Raw genomic sequence first — 5,907 nt, 5'->3', positions numbered from 1 at the left:
CATTCTTCTACCACTTAACTTCTCTTGGAAATGAATACATTTTTTTTTTCATACAGCATTAGATTTCAGCTCACTTGAGCTGAGACGAGGAGGAATCGGGGCGGTTATTTATGGTCGTGGCTAGATATGATGCAGCTAATGTCAAAGTGATATCAAAAGTTGCATGTTTTTAGCATTTTACCTAACCTTAACCTAATTCTCCTAACCGGCTACATAAGTTCTCCAAACCTGCTAGTCACTTCTGACATTAACTGCATCCCACCCAGTCAAAACTGTTACCTGACATAAAAAGCTATGACTGGCTGCACATGATTGAGAGAAGCACACCAAAGTGCATCCAATCTTAGGGCAGGAACCAGTCTTTACTTGTTTGCATGGGTGGTCCATCCCACCATTCAGTACAACCCAGTGAAAAGCATACCGCTATCCATCTTAAGCCTATTTTCATTGTTGTGTAGTTTTGGCCTAAAAGGCATGAATTCTTTGGTCTTTCATTAATAGTGGAGCTCTTTTGTTACACAGCAAATTGGCCAGTGTTACCTTTTCAATGTAACATTCTTTGTGTTGATTCAGGAGTTAACATTTTCAACACTGTTACTATGAGCCTGTCCTCCACAACGAACTTAAATTAAGCGTGTACCAGAATGAGGCTCACACCTCACTGCCTATTGTTCCTGCAGTGAGGAAATTCCCATCTTCAGAGAATGTTTATAACTTCTCTACAGATAATTGTCTGGAGCTCAAAAAGCAGTAGCCTAGGAGTATGCAAGTCAGGGAGCCAAATTAATGTCTTTAAATGTGGTAAATACTTTTACGTCATAACACATGCTACATAATTATAGAGTAAGATACAAGTTCCTTTGTCTATAGGTCAGCTGATTGTATACGGTGCATTTGGAAAGTACTCAGACCTAGTTTTTTTTCCACATTTTGTTACGTTAAAGCCTTTATTCTAAAATGAATTAAATAAATATCCTCATGAAGTGAACAAAGCTTTAGACATTTTTGCAAATGTATTCAAACTAAAAATAAAAAGTATTTACATAATTATTCAGACCTTTGCTATGAGTCTCATAATTGAGCTCAGGTTCATCCTGTTTCTATTGATCATCCTTGATGTTTTGACAACTTGATTGGAGTCACACTTTGGTAAATTCAATTGATTGGACATGGTTTAAAAAGGCGCAAACAACTGTCTATATAAAAAGGTCACAGTTCACAGTGCAGGCCAGAGCAAAAATCAAGCCATGGAGTCAAAGGAATTGTCCGTAGAGTTCCGAGACAGGATTGTGTTGAGGCACAGATCTGGGGAAGGGTACCAACACATTTATGCAGCATTGAAGGTCCCTAAGAGCACAGTGGCTTCCATCATTCTTAAATGGAAGAAGTTTGGAAACACTACGTCTTCCTAGAGCTGGACGCCCGGCCAAACTGGACAACCGAGGGAGAATGGCCTTTGTCAGGGAGGTGACCAAGAACCCGATGTTCACTCTGATAGAGTTCCTTTGTGGAGATGGGAGAACCTTCCAGAAGGACAACCATCTCGGCAGCACTCTCCACCAATCAGGCCTTTATGGCAGTGGCAAGATGGAAGCCACTCCTCAGTAAAAGGCACATGACAGCCAGTTTGGAGTTTGCCAAAAGGCACCTAAAGGACTCTGACCATGAGAAACAAGATTCTCTGGTCTGATGAAACCAAGATTGAACACTTTGGGCTGAATGCCAAGTGTCACGTCTGGAGGAAACCTGGCACCATCCCTACGGTGAAGCATGGTGGTGGCAACATCCTGCTGGGGGGATGATTTTCAGTGGCAGGGACTGGGAGACTAGTACGTATTGAGGGAAAGATGAACGGAGCAAAGTACAGAGGATACTTGATTAAAAAACCTGCTCCAGAGCGCTCAGGACCTCAGACTGGGGTGAAGGTTCACCTTCCAACAGGACAACGATCCTAAGCACACAGCCAAGACAACGCAGGAGTGGCTTCGGGACAATGTCTTTGAGTGGCCCAGACAGAGCCCGGACTTGAACCCGATCGAACATCTCTGGAAAGAACTGAAAATAGCTGTGCAGCGACGCTCCCCATCAAACCTGACAGAGCTTGAGAGGATCTGCAGAGAAGAATGGGAAAAACTCCCCAATTACAGGTGTGCCAAGCTTGTAGCTTCATACCTAAGACAAGGCTGTAATCGCTGCTAACCCTACTGAGTAAAGAGTCGGAATATTTATGTAAATGTGATATTTTTTATTTTTTAATACATTTTGCAAAAATGTCTAAGCATGTTTTTGCTTTGTCATTATGGGGTATTGTATGTAGATTGATTAAATTGAAGAAAAGAAACTATTTTAAAATAATGCTGTAACAACAACATGGAAAAATTCAAGGGGGCCTGAGTACTTCACAAATGCACTGTAGGTCAAATCAAATGTAAATTTGTCACATGTGCCAAATACAACAGGTGGGAGACCTTAGTGAAATGCTTAAAAGCCCTTAACCAACAATGCAGTTAAGAAAAATAAGTTAAAGTATTTACTAAAATAAACCTAGGTGGCCTCCCGGGTGGCGCAGTGGTTAAGGGCGCTGTACTCTGTACTACAGTGTCAGCTGTGCCACCAGAGACTCTGGGTACGCGCCCAGGCTGTCGTAACTTGTGGTCGGAGGCCGAACATTTGCCATACCAGGCGGTGATCAGTGTGGCAGATGTGTTGTTACCTACCTTACCACTTTGGGGTGGCCCATCAGGAAGTCCAGAATCCAGTTGCAGAGGGAGGTGTTTAGTCCCAGGGTCCTAAGCTTATTGATGAGCTTTGAGGGCACTATGGTGTTGAACACTGAGCTGTAGTCAATGAATAGCATTCTCACGTGGGGGGGGTTCCTTTTGTCCAGGTGGGAAAGGGTAGTGTGGAGTGCAATAGAGATTGTGTCATCTGTGGATCTGTTGGGGCGGTATGCAAATTGGAGTGGGTCTAGGGTTCCTGGGATAATGGTGTTGATTTGGGTGGGGGGGATCCCCCCCTATCCCAACAGAGGGTAAAAGGGTACATTCTCTATTTGTATGCATAGCTGACTATTCTACTGTATACTAAATGAAATAAATGCTCATCTCTTTGATACTGGACCACATTTTTCCCTTTTATTTGCATATAAGGGGGGGGAAACCCTCTAATCTTGTTCTAGTATTGTAATGTCTAATTCAAAGATGTGGCATGAATAAGAATCAAATAACTCAAGTGAGTTTTGTTGAAAAAGGTGTCTAATCAATGATACATTCATTTTGATGTATTGTACTGGATCAAATGACAACGAACTCAAATATAATGGGTTCAATTAAGAAAAAAAGTTGTAATATGATTATGATTGGGATGACAAAATCCTACAAAACATAAGGTTTTTAGTTTCTTTTCAATTAAAGACCTAGACAACCAGGAAAGGGGAGTTCCTTAATTATTAGTGACCTTAATTCATCCATCAAGTACAAGGGTGGAGAGAATCTGCAGACATTCAGCCCTCCATGGAATGAGTTTGACATCTGCTATACAACTGTCATGACTTGGCCCTTTCTGGGTATAGAGCGTAGCAAACCCCCTCCCCTCCCTACACCCAGGTTGTGTTATCTTAGGTCGTAAATTCCTGGAAGAGACTCCTCCTGGCCATGCAGTATAGAGATAGAGTTTCACAGTAGAATAAAGGAACTTCTTCTACAGTCACAGAACTGAACAATTATCCATGTTTTGGAGAATGTGTAACAGTCGGTGGAGAAGCCAGCTATGACCTGGTCCGTTTTGTTTCATGTTTGTGACCTCATGAAAGACAACACAGCCACATGACCATATCTATGTTTATACAGGTTCCTCCATTATGAGGTTCGCGTCTAATTATTGTATAAAATGAATGAGATGAGTAAAGATTAAACTATTTGTGAAATGATGTTAATGTGAGAGAATTGTATTCCCTTTAAAGTTTAACTAAGTCATTGGCCCGACCTCATGAGCACAGACAGGATCTGGCATCATGGAACAGCCCTTCTCTACTGTTACGAATAAAAACCCCACCTGAAGAATTCCTCTTCAGACCATGCTTACCTCGGTCAGCTGAGGGGGCAAAGGTTTGAGTAGAGACCACAAAAACCTCAGTACAAGCTAAGGTTGTAATGGTTGTTGAATTCCTAACCATACCACGTGGAGCATTGGCTACACAGGTGGAAATGGTTAAACAGAATAAGAGCAAATCTTAGATACTAATTACTAGTCCGCAGCTAGAAATTGTTAACCTGGGATGCGAAGACCGACAACTGCCGGAACATCTATCTATAAGAACATTTCTGAATGGTACTCTGAAGTATCTATTCTAACCACGAAAGACTTCAGGGAAGCAGAGAGACGCTTGGATGAACTTTCCAACAGAAAGACGGATGATTCCAACAGAGATCAAGATGACACACCGAGCGTATATATATATATATATATATATATATATAGCAATTATTCCCAAATGAGTGAGCGTTCATGTGCAGAGGATTAGCATTTCAATTAATATAATTAACTGTGTAGCGACTCATTTCTCTTTCCCACCCTTCTCAGTCCACACACACTTCCCTTTCTCCACCAAGCCGTCATATCGGCTTAGCCCACTAGGGAATCTCCCCTATCATTTCCTTGTAACAATATCTGTTTGTTTATGCATTTGTGATTATTTATTTAGTTAGTAAATAAATGATTAAGACAATTGATGTATGGATGAATCATATTAGAGGCTGGGTTCATGCAGATAACCAAAAATGTACGACGTTTGGAATGAGACTAACATGAGGTAAATAATCATTCATTAATTAGACTAATTGATCAGATATTAAAATATCTGAAGAGTTATTAGGAAAATTATAACTTTGTAATCTGAAGATTTTCTTTGGTGCCCATACTTCCTAGTTAGTTACATTTACATGCTTAGTTTAGTCACGTAATAATATTTACAGAGAATTTATTTGATAAAATAAGTATTCAATTTAATGATGCCAAAGACACCAGATAACCATGCACTGCACATGTTGAGTGCAGAGATCATGATGATGTGTATGAGCACAACCAGCGATTATATCAGAGAGGGAGAGAGGGAACATCGGGCTGGGAGGATAGACAGCTAGGCGGGGGAGTTGGAGCTTGCTCACTTAACCCTAATACTGTTATTCCTAGCCTAGCCTTGCCATCTGCACCAAGGCAGATGCTGGGAATGCTGGGTTAGGATCAGAGAGGATGGTCAGAAGTTCAAATCCAACACCAAAAGAAAAAGATGGCCCTGAGAGGTACCAAAGAGCTTTAGGCAAAATCATTGTCTCCATTATAGGGCCATAACGCTGAACTGGAGCTTGGCCTTTGGTTTTTCCCCTTTTCCTCCATCTGATCATCCTCCTCTTTCTATCCATTCTTCCTCTCTATCACACAGTAAGCCTTTTGTGCATCTATCACAGGAGGCTGCAGAGGGGAGGACAGCTCATAATAAGGGCTGGAAGAGTGAATGGAATGGTATCAATCACGTGGAAACCATGTGTTTGATATCATTCCATTCCAGCCATTGGAATGAGTCCATCCTCACCAATTAAATAGCAACCAGCCTTCAGTGGTATCTATAGGGAGGGATGCCCCAAAAGAGCTTCTTAATTCAAAGCTGGGTTTAGTAGCTCAGCCAAACGGCTCTTAAGGACTCCACACAAATCCAATTGTTAACATAATGGGATTGGGAAACGAAGCACGTGGAGGGAGAAACAGGAAGGGTAGAGCAAAAGATGGATACGAGTGGTGGTGGTGGTCAAGCAAAAGACATGTGCAACGGAAAAAGCCAAATGAATGGAGATAGTGAGTCCACGTCGTCACACAGGCTATACTCATGCACTGAACAAGTACAGGCACAGT

The sequence above is a fragment of the Oncorhynchus keta genome, chromosome 21, assembly GCF_023373465.1.
Source record: "Oncorhynchus keta strain PuntledgeMale-10-30-2019 chromosome 21, Oket_V2, whole genome shotgun sequence".
NCBI classification, from domain to species: Eukaryota; Metazoa; Chordata; class Actinopteri; order Salmoniformes; family Salmonidae; genus Oncorhynchus; species Oncorhynchus keta.
This window is presented reverse-complemented; position numbering follows the sequence as displayed.